The sequence below is a fragment of the Perognathus longimembris genome, chromosome 20 (assembly GCF_023159225.1).
Source record: "Perognathus longimembris pacificus isolate PPM17 chromosome 20, ASM2315922v1, whole genome shotgun sequence".
NCBI classification, from domain to species: Eukaryota; Metazoa; Chordata; class Mammalia; order Rodentia; family Heteromyidae; genus Perognathus; species Perognathus longimembris.
Genome location: NC_063180.1, coordinates 21,977,345 through 21,995,702, shown reverse-complemented (window position 1 = coordinate 21,995,702; position 18,358 = coordinate 21,977,345). Strand labels below are relative to the sequence as shown.

The window sequence follows — 18,358 nt, the reverse complement described above, 5'->3', positions numbered from 1 at the left end:
TTGTCAATTGTCACAGAATGTTCAAGTAAGTCACTGATGGTGTAAAAAAGTAGATGTTAATGTAAATAAAAATATATGAAGCTTTATAAGACACAGCTTATAAAACAGTATAAAAAAAGACTTTAGGGCTGGGGATATGGCCTAGTGGCAAGAGTGCCTGCCTCATATACATGAGGCCCTGGGTTCGATTCCCCAGCACCACATATACAGAAAATAGCCAGAAGTGGCGCTGTGGCTCAAGCGGCAGAGTGCTAGCCTTGAGCAAAAAGAAGCCAGGGACAGTGCTCAGGCCCTGAGCCCAAGCCCCAGGACTGGCCAAAAAAAAAAGACTTTAAAAATTTGGGGGAACAAAAAAGTTTCCTTTAAATCAAAAGGTTTTGGCATGTTAAAAGTAAAAAGGATAGAAAGTTTGAGTATGTAGCAAATGGTATCAGTATGTTTTAAAATTAAAGCTTATAAATAAAGTTGCTATGTAATCAAATTGGCTATAATATAAATAGGGTCAGAATTGGGGCTTCGGTGTAAACTATGTTTATCTGTACCTGCATCTGCAGGGCTAAGGGACTTACGTGATGTTATCTAAATGTTAACCAGAAAAATCTCATGTAAATATCTTTAACTGCTTGATTCCCACGCTGAGATGGTTTTGTAGGTAAAGCCTGGATGTGCTCATGTGTAGCCTTAGGATCAGGTTTGGGATCCCCTCCCATAAATCCTAACTTGCAATCCCATTTGTTAGGAGCTTTTATCCCCCCTCAGAGCCCTATAGCAGGTCCACCAAGAGATCTGGCCCAAGCTGAAGGCCCTTTATGAGACTGGACCTCCTCCTGAGCCACACCTGCTACCAATTGAGTTAAGCGCCACTGACAAGGAAACCTGGAACCATGTTGGAAGGGACCTTACAGCCTGCTGCTGACAACTCCCACTACACTCAAGGTGGACGGAGTTGCAACCTGGATTCTCTTCACCCACGCCATCGAAATGACTGGAGCCGGTGAACTCATTCGCAGTGAGAGAGAACATTCTACCCCGGTGGCAGATTAGCCACAACAGAGGCCATGTACCAAAAGATGGACTTGGCTAACTTTACCTTGCCAGGCCTGCTATATATGGTTGGCGCTTTGGTAGCTAGGGAGAGAGCGTAGACTCCCATTATTCCACCTGACAACAGCACTTTACTTGCAGTTGTGACCAGACCCTTATTTGTGATTATGCTTGTCCTGATTGTTGGACCCTGTATTATTAATACGTTTACAACTTTTGTTAAGGATAGGATAAACACTATACAGCTAATAGTACAGCGAAGCAAGTACACACCTCTCCCAGACAGAGAACTGTTAGAGCTAAGTTTTGGGCCTGACCCACAGGATTGTGCTTCATGTCCATAAGTTTAGGGGGGAATAAAAGGTTAAATTAAAGCGACTCTGTTCTGAGGTGTTAGTTTGTTGTTTACATTAAAATACAAATAACCCTGAGCATGCATAAAACCCAGGCTTGTTTGTGCTAAAGCTGTTGAGCTGCCAATTCCTTAACAACCCTAAAGTCAGACTCCCCTACGCACTTGTAAATTCCTAGAACAAAGCTATCTTAAAGTCAGGTTCCACTCTGTGTTGTGCCTGGCCTTGGGAAAGACTGTCAATCACCCCTTTTGGCAGGACAGCTTGTAAAAACCCAGACAGCCAGGAAACTCCCTTGATAACCTTTCACCATCCTAGAATGCCCCTAGCCAATCAGCCTTCAGTCCGTACGCTAATTCTGCCCAAACACCTAGTTGCTGTAAATTTCGTAGTTTTTGCCTTTATAAGTCCTGTAAAAATCCAACTCAGGACTTCCTCCCTGACTGTGCTGTGTTGGTGTAAGGGACGCGGCCGAGTTGCAGCTCGCCTGAATAAAGCCATGCTTTTGCATTTTGGAACGTCTGGCTCTCCGTGGTCTTCTTGCTGGGTTTCTCTCGACTTGGGCATAACAGTACATCCCACAGTGTTCAGCATGTACTGAATTTAAAAATGCTAGAATTTACCTGAAAGATGTCCACAAGTGCTAGATATAGAACTTTTAAAATATTGAGGATAATGCTAGAATAAAAAGCTGGTGCCCATACGCATGGACTGAGAAAGTCAGCATGTCTCATATGCCAGCCTCAAAAATAGCTCCATTGTTAAACACATCCCCAATGCAAAACACCTGGACTGTAGGTGATACGTGCATATATGTGTGGATAATCTGCAACCCTTGTTCCAACATTTATGTGGAAGGGGTGATATTAATCAAGATGCCTTGTTCTGGCATTGAAACCCTTTGGTATACCTGAGTTTTGTTTTGTTTTTTTTTACTGTTCATGGTGGGACCTGAACTCAGGGCCTGGGTGCCATCACTGAGCTATTTTGCTAAGGGTTAGTGCTCTACCACATTGAGCCACATCACCACCTCCAGTTTTCTAGTGGTTAATTGGAGATAGCAGTCTCATGGCCATTCCTGTCCAGGTTGGCTTCAAATAGCTATCCTCAGATCTTAAAACTTTTGAAGGCATGAGCCACCAGGCCCAATATAAAAGACCACTTTTAAAACCTAAATAAATTAATTACATGAAAAGAAAATTTTATATTTAAGAGGAAAAAACTCACATTAAAATAAGAAGTTTCTGCACAGCTAAGGATACAGTTAATAAACTAGAAAGACAGCCAACCAATTGGGGGAAAATATCTATTCCAGCAATACATCAAACAAAGGCCTAATATCCAATATATGCAAGGAGCTCAAGAAAGTAAAAACTAACCCCTCCTAAACAAAGTACACCAATTACTTAATGGGCAAGGCAGCTAAGGAGAGAATACTCAGAAAAAGAGGTAAGAATGAGAAAGTAACATATGCAGAAATGTTCATCCCTGGCCATAAAGGAAATGCAAATCAAAACAGCCCTGAGATAACATCTAACCCCTATTATGTTGGCCAACATTGTGAATTAGAACAACAACAAATGTTGGCAGGGAATTGGGGGGAAAGGAATCCTACTGCCCTGCTGGTGGGAATGTAAACTAGTGCAACCACTCTGGAAAGCAGTGTGGAGGTTCCTCAAGAAACTAAACATAGACCTTCTCTATGACCTGGCCATACACTTCCTAGGAATGTACCCTGAGTCTCCTGAGCAGGTATGGCAACACATGCACACCCATGTTGATTGATGCACTATTCATAAAAGACAAGATACTGAAACAACCCAGATACCCCACAATCGATGTGGTAACTATATACAATGGGATTTTACACATGTCATTTGCAGAGAAATGTGTGGAACTACAACAAATCATGTTAAGTGAGATAAATCAAGATAAGCCAAGAGAGACAAACAGCCCATCTTCTCGCTGATACACACAAGTTAGATCTAAAACACACCGGGGTGTGACAGATAACACAGGTTTCTAAATACTCACAGTGAGACCAAGAAGAAAGTCTTTTTCTTTGTGAGGATAGCCTTAAGAGAGTCACGTGGACATCTGTAGGAGTGTTGGGGGAGGGCAGAAAAATCAGAGGGAAAAGAAGGGTGAAAAAGCACATCAGGGTAATGCACTGGACATGGACGAATGTAAACTGTGCAATTCGTGGGTGGACATGGGAGGTCGGGAACAGGACAGAAGGCGGGAACAGATGACACCAAGGGAAAGGAAATGAACTGAGTACCTGACCTGTGTGGATGTAACCCTACTGTGTTTCGCTTCTAAAACAATGAATTAAACTAGGAAAAAGTGTAGGTGGGGGCATTGCAGGCACTGGGTGTGTGTGATTCTTCTATGAACTCTGCAGCATTCACCCTCTGTGGCTCACAATGTCCCCCTCCCCCGCCCACAGGCAGTCACAAATACCCAATCTTGCTGTAGGCCCAGTTCTACTGTGTGTTTCAGATACTTTACCAGCCACAACACGCACAGGAATTCCTGTGAAATGGATGGGAGATCCTCTTCTCTGAGGGAAAGAAAGTCACGAGGGACGGCACAATGTCCATGGGGGAGGCTGGAGGGAGTGGGGCCACAGGCCTGGCCTTTCCCCCACAGCCAAGGCCCTGTCTGCTCACCTGACTTGGGGTAGGTAACCGTGATAACGTCCTAGTCTTTCACCACAAACTGCTCATGGGCTGCTCTGATGACTTCATGGTTGTAACTCATGGCAGGGAAAGGAATGCCCGCATACCACAGATAGTCCTCTGTCATGGCCAAGCCCTGTGTGCCTGGCTCTTGGTCCCAAGCCTGTGTCATTGGGGAGGTAGTGGCACAGTCTGGACTTCATCCTGGTAGGGGGATAGGGGGGATTCAATCAGTAACCATTAACTTTCTGCATTTCATTGGGACACTAATTTGATGATAGAGAACAAGGCAGTGTGATTGGCACTAGGGGATTTTTATTGGCAAAGGGCGATCTGATTTTCACTTCATAGCAGGGAGCCAGAAGTACAATAAGAAATGTGCAAGAGGGCAGGTTGTGTTAAGTTTTTTAAATTTACAAATACTTAATTTTTGGAATAGGTGTAGATATCACAAAAATTGTGAAGAGCAGGGGTTGGGCTTCTGACTCAATACCCTAAGTTCAATCCACTAATATCATCCAAAAATCATTACCACATGTCCTCAATGCATTTTTCTTCCAATTTCCTGTTTCACCTAGGAGCTCTCTCAACTCCAGGATCTCAGCTATGATCTCCACGTCTCCTCTGGCTCCTGGAGGCAGGAAGAGTTTCTCAGGCTTCCTTTCTTTGTCCTGAAGTTGCAGATTTGAGAAACAACAAATACTTGTGTAACATCACTGGGATGGTTTGTATGTTTGTGCATGTGTGTGTGTGTGTGTGTGTGTGTATGTGTGTGCCATTACTGGCCCTGGGCATTGGGTTTGAGCTTTTTGTGCTCAAGGGTGCTGCCTACCTACCCCTCACTGGTTATTTGAAGATAAAACTCCTTCAGACTTTTCCCAGCTGTTCTGGCTTTGAACTTCATCCTCAGATCTCAGCTTCCTGAGCCACTGGAGTCTGGCCAGCCAAGAATTTTAACAGAATCTCAGTGAATTCATTGATGGATTTAGTGTTGTCCCGCCCTAAAAACTCTGAGGAAAATCCTTTGATAGAGGGGACCAAACTGGAGGCTCAAGACTCTGACTCCCAGAATGGGGAGGTGCATTAGAACAGGAAATGAAGAAACAGAAAAATAGAAAGAAAAAAAAAGTATAACTGGAACATCAAAAAACGAAACCACTGAGCCATGATAAAGACCATAAACCTAAGAAACACAGGCCTAGCAGAAAGACAGGATTTCAATGTAGTCCCCAAATCTTCAATTTCATACAAGAATCACAGAGGAATCTCTGGATAATTTAATAATTTGATGATAATTTCCTGCCTAGGACTCTAAAGCCTCAGCCAAGAAGAAATAGATCAAATGAATGAATATGACTGCATGAAATTGAAAAGTTTCCGGTTGCCCAAAACAACAACAAGAAAACAAAACCAGTTTTCAAAATGGAGGAAAAGCTTCACCAGTTGTTCTTTGGGCACAGGACAATTACTCAGCATTTCCAAAGAACTTAATGTTTTACAGGCAAAGAGCAAATCATTCAATCATTGTTGGGCACTGGATTTAAAAAGCCATTCTGAGATGAAGAAATAGAATGTCTAATGAATACATCAAGCCTGCCAGGATCTGATGGCTCCCACCTGACATCCTAGTTATTCAGATGGCTGAGGTTGGAGGTTAGAAGTTTGAAGCCAGCTCTGGGCAGGAAATTCTGAGAGATTCTGATCTCTACTAAACCAACAGAAAGCTGGAGGTGGGAGTTTGGGCTCAAGTGGTAGAGTACCAGTCTTGAGCAAAGACTCTTTTATTTTATTTTATTATTTTTGGCCAGTCCTGGGGCTTGGACTCGGGGTCTGAGCACTGTCCCTGGCTTCTTTTTGCTAAAGGCTAGCACTCTGCCGCTTGAGCCACAGCGCCACTTCTGGCCGTTTTCTGTATATGTGGTGCTGGGGAATTGAACCCATGGCCTCATGTATACGAGGCAAGCGCTCTTGCCACTAGGCCATATATCCAGCCCAGCAAAGACTTTTTTAAAAGCTCAGGGACAGTACCCAGGCCCAGAAATTAAGTTGGAGGATGAAAACACACATTGAAACACACACACACACACACACACACACACACACACACACACAAACAGCCATTGTCACAAAGCAATGATCTGTCAAGAATTCCCTTCCTGGTCTCTGACAGATCTTTAAACCACAGCGATTCCACACCTCTCCTGGTCAATAAGACGCCAGCAGGAATGTAATACTCCCCAAGCAGGCTGTAATTGGACATCGTGTTTTCCTTCTTGCCCCAAAAGAAGATGTTCTCCAGGACCAAGTCCAGGTCTTCAGGCTCCAGATTCTTCCCCAGGAACTGACAGATCCTCTCCACAGTGCTCCTCATGTCCTGCAAGAACAAAATGCAGGAGAAGGAGAACACAGAGCAGCTCTCAGAAGGAGGGAGCAGTGGAGGCAGCACAAGAAGGGACGGGACAGGCAGCCAAGAGCAATGACAGACTCGTGTGACAGAGACTGAGCTGGGTGCAGGGAGGGAGAAAGGGATGGAGGGGGAAAGGAACAAGGACCAGAGGATTTAGTCCAAGCACTGAATACCTGGATGTCATTTTATGGTTACTTCTGAGGATTATAGCTCCTCTAGGACTTCAGCAATGCTGGGCATTGTATGTGAGATAAATCACACATGACTTCTTTTAGGATATTTTTGTTGTTTTTGTTTTGTAAGGTCAGGCTGGTCTCATGTGCTTCACATGGGTCTTTTTTGTCTGCCTTTTCAACATCGAGCGATATTCCATTTTGATCACTTAACCTGGTTTGGATTGTGCAGCCGTTTCTCTGTGAATATTTGGGTTTCATCCTCTGGGCTGGTGCTCTACCACATTAGCCACAGGTCTTCAATAATGAGCTACTATATGATCCCCACAAGGAGAGCAGGAGAGAGTCGGGCCACAGGCCTGGGACGTCCAGGACCGGCCAGGTAGAACACGGGACGTGGTGCTGTGGCTCCGGTTGTAGAGCATGAGCCTTGAGCAAAAGAATCTCAGGGGCAGTGTCCAGGCCCTGAGTTTAAGCCTCAGGAATGCACACACATACGGCTTGATGCATTCACCAACTTACATTTCTCCTTGGCATTTTTAGGCCGGACGCGGTGAAATCTGAATCCCTCAGTAATGAGTAATTCACAGGGTGTCATGGGGTCAGTGAGCCCCCATACACCTCGGGCCTGGAATGTGAGGCCATCAGGCCTGGACTGAGACACCATGACACCCTCTCAGTCACAAAGGGGTCACCGCAGGTTCTCGCTCTCCCCTTCTCTCCTTCCTGGGAAACCCAGGATAGCCTGTTCCACCTCTGGCCATGCAGGATAGGTTTCTGCCAAAATCCCCAAAGCATGTGCACAGCCTGCAATATTTCCTGCCACCTTCACCCCCAAGGCTGAGGGCCATCATGGCTGCTGCTTTGCACCTTGCAGCAGCCTCAAACCATAAGGTTATCCCTGATAAATGCCTAGAATCACAGGGTGCCAGACGGAGGGTGATACCCTGGAATGTATCTCTGTGAGTGAGGGATAACCTAGTCCCCTCACCACACCCCATGTTATATCTCTTTCAATCATCCCCAATTCCATTATTTTATTTTTTTTGTGCCAGTCCTAGGGCTTGAACTCAGGGCCTGGGCACTGTCCCTGAATGTTTGAGATCAAGGCTACTTGCTGCTCTCCCTCTTAAGCCACAGTGGCTTTCAGATGCTTAATTGGAGAAAAAAGTCTCACACACTTTCTTGCTTGTACTGGCCTCAAACAGCTATCCTCGGACCTCAGCTCACTGAGCAGCTAGGGTTACAGGCAGAAGAACCAGCACCCTGACTTTTTGTTTTTTGTTTTTTGGTTTTTGGGGTTTTTTTTGGCAGTCCTGGGGCTTGGTCTCAGGGCCTGAGCACTGTTCCTGGCTTCTTCTTGCTCAAGGCTAGCACTCTGTCACTTGAGCCACAGCGCCACTTCTGGCCATTTTCTGCATATGTGGTGCTGGGGAATTGAACCCAGGGCCTCATGTATACGAGGCAAGCACTCTTGCCACTAGGCCATATCCCCAGCCCCTGGCACCCTGTTTATAGCTGTTTCTTAAGGTCAAAGCATTCAAAGCCCTGTTATGCCAGATTTCTGGTCCCCAAAGACCACCAAGGAGACGATACCAATGCAAACGCATGAGAGTCTTTATTTCAAGCTCGAGCCTGGACTCCCAACCAACACCGACACCACGGATCTGGATTGAGAGTCCTGACCCTCAGATAGGCAGGTTTTTTTTTTATTGTGATTACAACAGGGGCAGGGTATTTCTGATTTCCCAGATACTTGATTGGATGGCATTGAGCAAGCAAATCTTGTCCTGTTTCTATTGGCTATCTACCCTTTCAGTTATCTATTTTCGCTCCGATATGGGGAACTGGCCTCGATATAAGGAATTGACAACAGGTGGTCACGAAGCACTAATGCAGGGGGTTAGTGCAGAGGGTAGAGCAAGTCACAAGTGGGTTAAGCAAGCCGTTAACAGAAGCAGAATATTGCGGTCAGGCTTGCCTAATACCAACTTTATTTTAACAATTGCGACCATGTTTTCCCATTACCACTAAACAAGCTTGAGCGGGCTAAAACAGTCCAGTACTCAATCATAAGTAAACAACCCAACAGTTACCATGGCATTTCTACTACTATTATGGTTATTTCTATAATCTATTACTATGATCATTTTTACTGTCCGTTGCCATGGTGCTACCCAGGTACAGAGGGGAACAAGTGTTCCCTCTATTTTTAAATGTCAAACTACAAGGAACTAGTCTCATGAGTGGAGGTCCAGGCCTCTAGCATGGAGTCATCACCAGGGCTAAGAAATTGTTATAATTTTAACACTAAAACTTATAATTAGTTACCCCAGTTTTCAGGTCAGCCCTAACAGCCCTCAGGTGTCTGAGAAAACATCACCCAAAATGTCCCATGGTTCTCCATGACCTAATATGCCATCAGCCATTTGTAGAGTGCCACCTTCGTTCAGGGTGAAATTTGGCTGGTGTTTTACATCTTGAATGACATCGGTTAAGTTGCAGGAAAAACTTTCTCTACTAGACATATTTTGGTGTGTTTTGTGTTGTTTTTGTCAGTTGTGAAGCTTGAACTCAGGGCCTAGACACTGTTCTTGAGTTCCCTTTCCTCAAGACTAGCGGTCTCCCTCTTTCAGCCATAGTGCCACTTCTGGTTTTCTGCTACTTAATTGGAGATAAGAGTCTCACAGACTTCCTGCCTCCTAAGTAGCAAGGAAATCTGAGAAACTCTCCCTGTCCCCCAGGAGCCTGCAGAAACACAGAGATCCATAACATGGTAGCTCAAGGCTAAGATCCAGGACAGGAGTAAGATCCTGGGAAAACAGGGAAAATCAGAAAATAAATGTGTGCAATGCTCTTGGCAATGATTTGGGTGATGTTAGTGTATCGGACTTAAGGCATTGAGCCAGAAGTCCAACCCTTATTCTTTGCAATTTTTGTGATATTTACATTTATTCTCAATATAAAGGATTTGTAATTTATTTCTTTTTAATTAAGAAAAACCAGCCCTCAAGCCTATTTCCTTCTTCTGTTTTTTGTGCCAGTCCTGAGGCTTGGACTCAGGGCCTGAGCCCTGTCCCTGGCTTCTTTTTGGTCAAGGCTAACACTCTGCCACTTCACTTTCAGCTTTTTCTGTTTATGTGGTGCTGAGGAATTGAACCCAGGGCTTCGTGCATGCAAGGCAAGCACTCTACCATGAAGCCGCATTCCCAGCCGAAAGCCTATATTCTTCTATTTCCTCTTGTTCAGATTCCCTGCCATGAACCTAATATCAGATGAGGACAGATCACCCTTGAGTAATTTCACAGTTGCCCAATATAAATGACCCTGTGTTTTTCTTTATCATCAAATTAGTTTCATAATGAAATGGGAAAAGTTAATGATTGGCTTCGCCACCCAGGATGACAACCCGCACTTGGCCACCACCTCCCCAGTGGCAGTGCCAGTGGCCTGCAACCAACATGCAGGCACTCAGGGCTCCGCCATGACACAGGACTATGTGTGGCATGACGGCCTTCCTTTCCCTGCCGTGGGTTACAACCCTGAAGTCACAAAAGCAGCACATGGGAAGCTGGTGCTGAAGGATGAGGATTTCATCATGGTGACCTGCCCCAAATCAGGTGAACAGTCAGGGCACTTACTGCATTGGGCCAGGCCAGGCCTGTGTCCCAACTCCTTCCTGCTTTCCACTTGGGGATGGTGTAGAAGCTCAGTATTGGAAAACTGAAGCCCAAATGGTAGAATGCCAGCCTAGAGCACCAAAGCCCTGACTTCAAGCCCCAGGACTGGCACACAAACAAACAGATAGATAGATAGATAGATAGATAGATAGATAGATAGATAGATAGATAGATAGATAGATAGATAGATAGACTTCAAGCCCCAGGACTGGCACAAAAATAGACAGATAGACAGATTGACTTCAAGCCCCAGGACTGGCACAAAAAGAGACAGATAGATAGATAGATAGATAGATGTTTTTGAGGAGCGTCCATCCTATATTAAAATGAAAAGAATGACTTTGAGGTTGCTTGGAGAAAAAGGATGATTTGAAATTGAAGAATCATTGCAGTTGGCAACTGGAAAGCTTCTAATGAATAGAAGGAACTAGCTGGCCAGTCCTGGAATACAAGAAATACATTGAAGGGATTTCAAGAAGAACTGAGAGGTAGATTAAAACCAAATATCCACAGAGAGATGAGTGTGCAATCCAAAACAGTTTAAGACAACAAACTAGAATTTAACTCAGTGTTGAAAATGCGGACAGCTCAGACCCATGCTCCACCGCTTTCAGGACATGAGACAAGGCTGTAGTGAGAAAAAAAAATATTCTGATTGCTCTCACATACAAGACCCAGAACTGTCAAAGTCCTAGTGGAGATAAGAGGATTTTGGGCCCAAGTCAGTGGTAAGCAAATCAATATTCAGCTGTTGTGGACAGTACCTTTATAAGATGTCAAAATACTAGCATTGGGTGAGATGTGATTGAAATAAACTTAACACTACTTATCCCCACCAGATGGTATACTTGACAAAATTTGTATCATTAAGGTTTATGGTATGTAGATTGTACCATTATGATATATATGTATACATACATATATGTTTGTTTGTATGGATGGATATATTCAGATAGAAATGGGTGGTCTTTGCTTTTCTCTCTGTCCCCAGGAACCCACTGGTTGATTGAGGTTCTCTGTCTGATTCACACCAAGGGGGGATCCCAAGTGGATCCAATCTGGGACCTCATTTGTCTGGCTCCCCATGGATTGAGACTGTAAATGGATACAAATTATTAGTAGACAGGAAGGAAGCCAACTCCTCACACTTCCTGATCCAACTGGGGGGAGGGGGTCCTGGGAGCTGCTCCTGTGTTTCTCTGGTCAAGGCAGGCAACCCATCACTTGAGCAGCAGTTTCACTTCTGGCTGTTGTGCTGGTTAGTTGGAGACAAAGGTCTTCTGTCCTTTCCTCTCTGGGCTGGGATCAGACCTCCATCCTTAGATCTCACCCTCCAGAGTAGCTGGGAATACGGTGTGAGACACTCGAGCCTGGATACAAAGACAGTTTTTAGTCTTAAATTTTTAAGAAAAACCAGCCCTCAGACCTTTCACCTTCGATTTCCTCTTGTAGTTCAAATTCCCTACCCTTGTAATGCCCAAGTCGAGAGAGACCCATCAAGAAGACCACGGAGAGCCAGACATTCCGAAATGCAAAAGCAAGGCTTTAATCAGGCGAGTTGCAACTCGGGCCTTGTCCCTTACACTGACGCAGTGGAGATAAGGAAGAAGCCCTGAGCTGAATTTGTACAGGGCTTGTAAAGGCAAAAACTATGAAATTTATAGCAACCAGGTGTTTGGGCATAATTAGAGTACGGACCGAGGGCTGATTAGCTCGGGGCTAGGGGCATCCTAGGGGAGTTGAAAGTTATCAAGGAAGTTTCCTGATTGTCTGGATTCCCACAAGTTGTCCTGCCAAGTGGGGTGATTGACAGTCTGGGTCTGTTTTTAATGTCCTTTTATCTCATACTCAGTGCAGGCCTTCCCAAGGCCAGGCACAGCACAGAGTAGCTTCTTGACTTGAAGATAGCTTTGTTCTAGGAATTTACAAGCGCTGTAGGGAGTCTGGCTTTTGTGTTGTTAAAGAATTTGCAGCTCAACAGCTATAGCACAAACAAACCAGTTCCTGAAACTTAAGCATGCTCAGGGTCATTTATATTTTGATGTTGACAACAAAAGGGCTAACACCTCAGAGCAGAGCCGTTTTTTTCATTTAACCCTTCACCATGAACCCAATACCAGATGAGCACAGATCAGCCCCCACAGTTGCCCAATAGAAATCACACTGTTTTTCTTTATCATCAAATTCGTGTCACAACAAAATGAACGAAGTTAACGATTGGCTTCACCACACAGGATGGCAACCCAGACTCTGCCAGCACCTCCCCAGTGGCGGTGCCAGTGATCTGGGAACAGCAGCCAGGCACGCAGGGACTGGGCCAAGGCACAGGACTATGTGTGGTATGCGGTCCTTCCTTTCCCCACCGTGGGTTTCAACCCTGAAGTCATAAAAGCAGCTCATGAGACGTTGGTGCTGAAGGATGAGGACATCCTCATGGTGACCTACCCCAAATCAGGTGAGCACACAGGGCACCTACTGCATGGGACAGGACAGGCCTGTGCCCCCCTCTTCCTCCCACTTTCCAGGAAGGATAGTGCAGTCACTCATTGCTGAAGGACTGGCGCCCACATGGTAGATTGCTAACCATGAGACCTAAAGCTCAGTGACTGTGCCCAAGCCCCTGGACTCGAACCAAAAAATTAAATAAATAAAGATTTAAGGAGCCTCCATCGTATATTACAACGTAAAGGGTGGCGTGGAGGTTACTTGCAGTAGAGACATGATTTCAAATTCATGGGCAGAGACTGGCAACTGGAAACTTTCCAGTAAATGGAAGGAACTTGCCAGCCCATCCCAGAATGCAGGGAGTCCTGTGTGAGTGACCACTGAGAGTGGAGGCAAGCACAGAGGATACACTACAACTGAAATGTTCTGGAAATTCAGAGGCAGGAATACACAGAAGTGATTTCAAGGCCAGCTGAGAGGTGGATTAAACCCAAATGTCCACAGAGAAATGGACACATAATTCAAAATACGTTAAGAGATCAAAATGGAAGATTACTCAGTGTTGAAAATGCAGACAACTCTGACCCATGCACCATCAATTTCAGGACATTTTGCCATTTGAAGCACATGAGACAAGGCCATAGTAAAAAATAATAATAACAATTGTGTGCACTAACACACGAAGCCCAGAACTGCCCCCAAGTTCTAGAGGAGATAAAAAGACTGTGGAGGTCAATCCAGGTGGCAAGCAAATCAACATTCATTTGTTGTGAACAGTATAGACTTATAAGATGGCAAGATACTAGCTTTGAGTGAACTATGATTGATATGAACTTAACACTACTTATCCCCACCGGATTGAACAGTACTGACGTTACTATCATTACGATGTATGGTTTATATATTTTATTATAGGGTGTGTGTGTGTATGTGTTGTATATTCAGATAGAAATGGGTGGCCTTTGCTTTTCTCTCTGTCCCCAGGAACCCACTGGATGATTGAGGTTCTCTGTCTGATTCACACTAAAGGGGATCCCAACTAGATCCGATCTGAGGTCTTATTTGACCACGCCTCTTGGATCGAGACTGAATGTGGATACCAATTAACCATAAACTGGAAGGAGGGCCCCCGCCTACTCACCTCTCACCTCCCCATCCACCTCTTCCACAAATCTTTCTTTACCTCCAAGGCCAAGGTCAGTATACAGTGCTCAATAACTATTCCAGGGCTGGGAATGTGGCCTAGCATGCATGAAGCCCTGGGTTCCATTCCTCAGTACCACAAAAAACAGAAAAAGCCAAAAGTGGCACTGGGGCTTAAGTGGCAGAGTGCTAGCCTTGAGCAAAAGGAAAGCTCAGGGACAGGGCCTAGGCCAGGATTTCCAGTCCCCAGGACTGGCAAAAATAAGTAAATAAATATATATATATTCCATCAATGCCTTTTAATCTTAAAACTTTATATAGCCAGGAGATCTGACATTCTCCTTCTGTAGTCACAGTGGGGCTTGAAACTTTCCTTCATGAGGTGAGAGGGTCCTCAGACCAAACCAGAGTGCGTGGTGTGGATCATGCCAGATAATCCCTCACAGATGAGCAGGATGCACTAAAACATGAACAAAACTGTATTTTAAGCCAATACCCATGGCTCATGCCTGTCATCCCAGCTAAACAGGAGGCTGAGATCTGAGGATGCAGGTGGGAAGCCAGCCCACGCAGGAAAGGCCGGCAAGCTCTGATCTCCAGTGAACCACCAGAATAGCTGGAAGTGGAGCTATGGCTCCACTGGTAGAGTGACAGACTTGGACACAAAAACTCATGTCAAAACACAGGCCCTGAGTTCAAGCACTAAGACTGGAAGAGAGAGACAGAGAGAGAGAGAGAGAGAGAAATGAGATTGTGTTTTTTTCAGTGTCATGTGACCTAGTGCTTGTACCCTGACTCTGAATGCAGGTTCCGTGAATAAATACCTGGGTCTTCCCAGCCAGATTAGACCCGGAGCATTTGTCCTCCAGAGAGAGGTCCTGCTTCCCCTGCACAGCCTGCACTAGCCCTGTGCAATCCCTACCTACATTTGCTTGCTCCCAAGCGTCATAGGAATGGGCTCCTGTGGTATGAATTCTTTGTTGCTGTATTATTTCATCCTCCCATCCCCCCCTTCAATGGCCTTTTGGGTTTTGTTCTTATGCCACTCCTGGGGCTTGAATTAAGGGCCTGGGTGCTGTCCCTGGGCTTTTCTTCTCAAAACTGTCATGACCACTTTCAGCCACAGGTCCCCTGTGGTTTTCAGGTAATTGAAGAGTCTCTTGATCTCTTCTGCCTATGCTGACCTGGTCGATCCTCTGATCCCAGCCTCCTGAGGAGCTGGAATTAGAGGCATGAACCACCACTGCTCAGCCCCTTCAATGATTATTCCACAACAACTTATAAATCTGTGGCCAGCAAATGATAACCAGCATCTGCTCTCCTGTGCTGTGTAGATTAATATCCCAGATGTATATAGGCAAGGCATTGTCTTTCCATCATTTTATTCCTGGCCAGGTAATTCATTTAGAGGAACTCAGAAATGTATTTGAGGAACAGATGCACAACCAGGAGACCATCGACACTTTGATGTTTGAGGGAAATGTTATAGAATTGATCTGAGCAGAGATCAACATCAGGAATGTGAGAAATTATGGAAATGTGTTTTGATTTTTGTTTGTTTGATTCTTTCCTTTCTCCCTGTCAGGTGATCTATGTCATCAGAAATCCTGATGATGTTCTCATATCTGGTTATTATTTCTGGGGTTTAACAAAGCTGGCTAAGGAAACAGAGTCACTGGAGCAATATTTTGAGTGGTTTATGCAAGGACATGGTGAGGGGGCTGTGAAGTGAGCAGACAAGAATGTCAATATCTTCTAACACCTTGTGCAACCCTCTGCCCAGCCCACCCCAGGTTTTATCTTTAAATTTCACCATCTGTGAGTTCAATGTGCTTCATCTTAGAATTAACATTTGCTAAACACAGCACCAAAAACACACTCTTCACTCACTCCTGCCCCATGACAGAAGTTTCCTGGGGTGATTGAGCCCCTGAAGCTTGCAGGCTGGGAAAGGGTGAGCTGCTCACTGGCTTCCCGGACAACCAAATTCTACTTGAACACTGCTTTTAAAAATTCTGTTTTGCTGTCCATTACAGACTTGCACACTTGAAGTTGAGACCTCCATGTTTCTAGTGAGGCAGAACTTTTGTAATTCTCTCATTTCTCTATGGTTCTGTCAGGGTTCCACGGCCTGACGGGTATGAAGGGGGAGGGGCGGGGGGCGCACATCTGTGCTTTATTTACCTCATTCTTGGGTAGTCCAGGCCCTGTGACATTAGCTTCACTAGAGGTGCTTGAATGGTTTCTCCCCTCACCTAACCTCTGTTACTAATCAAGACTATAGCCTGGTACAGGTGACTGGCTCATGCCTGTGATCTCAGCTACTCAGGAGGCTGAGATCTAAGGATCACATTTGGAAGCCAACCCAGGCAGGGAAACCTGTGAGATTCTCATCTCCAAGTAATCAAGATGCCAGAAGTAGAGGTGTGGTCCAAGTGGCAGATCTTCAGCCTTGAGCATAAGAATTCAATGAGAATGCCCAGGGCTTGGCTTCAAGCCCAAAAGTCACACACACACACACACACACACACTCATCAGTTTGACTCTTATCTACAAAGAGTGATCTGCCAAAATCAGGTATTGAATAGAATTTAACAAAGTCTTACAGTGTTTTCAAGTAGAATAAACCAAGCCAGTGCCCCTGCAGACTGAGCTGCTTGGTGTCTTGGGCATGGCTGGGGAGGCGCCTCGTGTGCCAAGTGTCAATGCTTTGACCTTGCACTTGGACTTACGCTCAGTTGTGGAAATTGTGGATTTGGGGCAACTTGGCATGGAAGGCACTCGGCATGAGTTATGTGAGGCCTGCTGGGCTCTTTTTCCCAGACAGGGGAGTTGGTGTTGCTTTAGGACGGGGACTCACCCACCTCAGATGAGAGAAGGTTACTCCAAAAACAAAACAAAAGGGTTCTTTAGGAAGCCACGCCCGGGTACCACAGTGCTCTCTCATTCTCATCATGATGATGCCTTCCACCTCACCTCTCCTCACTGCAGAAATCCACCTTACCAGCTGGCCAGGAGGAAATAGTGTGATAGAAGGGCTGGGAATATGGCCTAGTGGCAAGAGCGCTTGCCTCCTACACATGAAGCTCTCAGTTCGATTCCTCAGCACCACATATATGGAAAACGGCCAGAAGGGGCGCTGTGGCTCAGGTGGTAGAGTGCTAGCCTTGAGCAAAAAGAACCCAGGGACAGAGCTCAGGCCCTGAGTCCAAGGCCCAGGACTGGCCAAAAAAAATAAAAAAAAAAAACAAAAAAAAAAACCAAGTCATAAATTTGAGGTTATAAATAGGACCAGGATTTATTTCTCAGTTACACTCTAGTAAAGTTGACAGAGATGAACGTAATCAGTGCCAGGGCAGATGGGGAATGGTGGGGTCTATTTATTCTGCCCTGCTCTTCGTGATTTGATCACGTCCGAAGCTGGGTGTCCCTGCAGGAAAAGGAAGGAGAACATGCTGATCCTCAGTTATGAGGAGATGAAAAAGGTAATAAATGACGTTACACACAAGACCCCTCATTGTGGCCCCCTCACCCCTCCTGCCATCTCCCCTTCTCACCACCCATCCCCCACTACCCTCCCCAGTCTCTAGCCCACCTCCTCTTTCAACTTCCTAAGTCATGGTGTGTGTCATTCCTTCCTGCATTCCACTTATCTTCCTTTTGTTTTTCGTTTTTTTTTTTCCAAGATAGACTCTTTTTTTCTGTTTGTTTGTGTAGGGTATTTTGTTTGTTTGTTTGTTTTTAACCCAGCTCTGGCAGGCTTTATTAATGGAAAATTACACACTGTTTCCTTTTCTCCAGTTGGCTCTGGCATGCTTCTAATGATATCAGGATCACTTGAATCCGTGGTAGGCAGTGTGCATATGCTGTAGTCCTTCCCACATGCTGTGTCCAGTTCAGTATCAGTGCCACTGTAGTGAAGGACAGCAGTTGGGGCCAACATAGCATAGTACTCTATTTCAGATTTCCTTAGGCTGGGCAGTTGTCAAGGATGACCAATTTCCCTTTGCCCTGACTGATCATCTTCAGCGTCTGCTTATACCCCAGCCTGTACTTCCCACTTTGCATAACAAGCTGGAGTCTAGAGTCGATCAACTCCAAAGACTTTTTCTCATCTTCTTGGTGGCCACCATTTTCCTGCCTTAGGTGGGGGAGGGCTCCCAACCCAAAGCAACTGACAAGATGAACGGGTGGAAAGAAAGGTGAGGTGGAGTCTTGAACTCAATACTTGACACTTTGCTCTTTGGCTGGCTCTCTACCCTCTGAGCCAAGACTCCAACCCTGCACTCCATTCATCCTTTCTCCTGCCATTTTCCTTCTGCTGTCTTTCCTTTGCTTCCCTTGAGCCCTGCTCCATGTTATCTCCTCTTCATACCCATGGCCCCCTGTTTTTCTCGCCTTAGGAACTAAGGAACACGATAGAGAAGATCTG

The 18,358-nt window shown here is 45.3% G+C and overlaps 1 protein-coding gene and 2 pseudogenes across 1 annotated transcript in view; 1 reads left to right on the top strand and 2 right to left on the bottom strand.

Annotated features, from left to right (window-relative positions):
- LOC125368439 overlaps positions 1 to 4,231 on the bottom strand; it is a 76,640-nt pseudogene extending 72,409 nt beyond the window's left edge.
- The window catches only part of LOC125368437 (sulfotransferase 2A1-like), a 108,558-nt gene that overhangs the window by 41,752 nt on the left and 48,448 nt on the right, over positions 1 to 18,358 (top strand). The window lies entirely within an intron of this gene.
- Positions 4,278 to 18,059, bottom strand: LOC125338886 (annotated as a pseudogene).